General features: G+C 25.8%; 1 non-coding gene across 1 annotated transcript; it reads right to left on the bottom strand.

Annotated features, from left to right (window-relative positions):
- Positions 1–585: 585 nt before the first annotated feature.
- TRNAE-UUC lies at positions 586–659 on the bottom strand. The gene has a single exon. It is a non-coding gene; the product is annotated as a tRNA-Glu (tRNA).
- Positions 660–1,263: the final 604 nt, after the last annotated feature.

Raw genomic sequence — 1,263 nt, 5'->3', positions numbered from 1 at the left:
TGAGAAATGTAATTTCGAACATTTTAAAAAATTCTAACATTATATAAATAACTCTCAGACACTTCTTGAACACTTAGGATCTGTTTGGAATGACTATAGTATTTTATAAAATTAATTGAGAAGTTGTGAGAAAAGTAAATTTATAATACCAGCTTCAAAATCAAACTTTTATCACAAAAAAGTTTTAAAAATAATGAGAAAATATTAACAAAATTTATTTTTTGCAACAGCTTTAATTTTTTTTTTAAAGACAGTTTTACAAAGTAATATGAAAATTAAATTTTTTTTTCTATGGCAGTTTCTGCAACAACTTTTTTTCCCATTTAATCTCACACAAATCAAAATTATAATTTATGTCATTTTTTAAAAATAAATTAGCAGGAGATAATTAGATAATTAAATTTGATTTACATGTTCTCAAATAAATTCTATAATTTTAAATGCATATAAATAAACTTAAATATATCCAAAATAAATAACCCATAATCACATGTCAAATAAATAAAAGATTAATAAGCTAAAGAAGGAAACAGCATTGACAGCTGGGATAGCCAAACGTAACAAAAATAAAAAAATAAAAACAGATTCCATTGCCGGGATTTGAACCCGGGTCGTCTGGGTGAAAGCCAGATATCCTAACCGGACTAGACGACAATGGATGTTGATATTTCTAGGATACCAATATTTATTTAGTATAATGTCTTAAACAAGTTCATAATAAAATATATAGCCGTAGAGAAATTTATTTTTGGTAATTTAACCATTACATGAATTATAATTTTTTTTCTTTATTTATTTGCAAAAAAATTAATTTATATGTTGATTTTATTGGGATGAAATCTCATGACAAGTTAATCATTCAGAATTAACAGTGAGATTTTATTCGTTTATAACAATTTTCTCATTATCTTTTAAATTTTCATATCGCCTATGCCATCTTGGTCATCCATGCATTAAGCTTCTATTATGTCTAGAGAATCTTCCACTCTAAGACATGCATCATCTCGTGAGACTCAATTTTTTATTTCTTGTGTTGATTGACACATTAATAAGCTATATTTTAATCTGCTTAATTCTTTGAGCGAATGTAAATTCATAGTGTACATCACTATATAAATTGAATCATTTTAAATCTTGGTGTTCTTTTTTGTGATCGTATCATCATGCTCTTGATCTCTTCATCATACTATAATGATGCAAATGAATCGAATTTGAGTGAGGTCAAACATTGTTCAATTCAACTGGTTAAGCAAATAAGTCAAA

The sequence above is a fragment of the Dendrobium catenatum genome, unplaced genomic scaffold (assembly GCF_001605985.2).
Source record: "Dendrobium catenatum unplaced genomic scaffold, ASM160598v2 original_scaffold_52926, whole genome shotgun sequence".
NCBI lineage: Eukaryota > Viridiplantae > Streptophyta > Magnoliopsida > Asparagales > Orchidaceae > Dendrobium > Dendrobium catenatum.
Note: the sequence above shows the minus strand (reverse complement) of the source record. Positions and strands in the feature narration are given on the sequence as shown.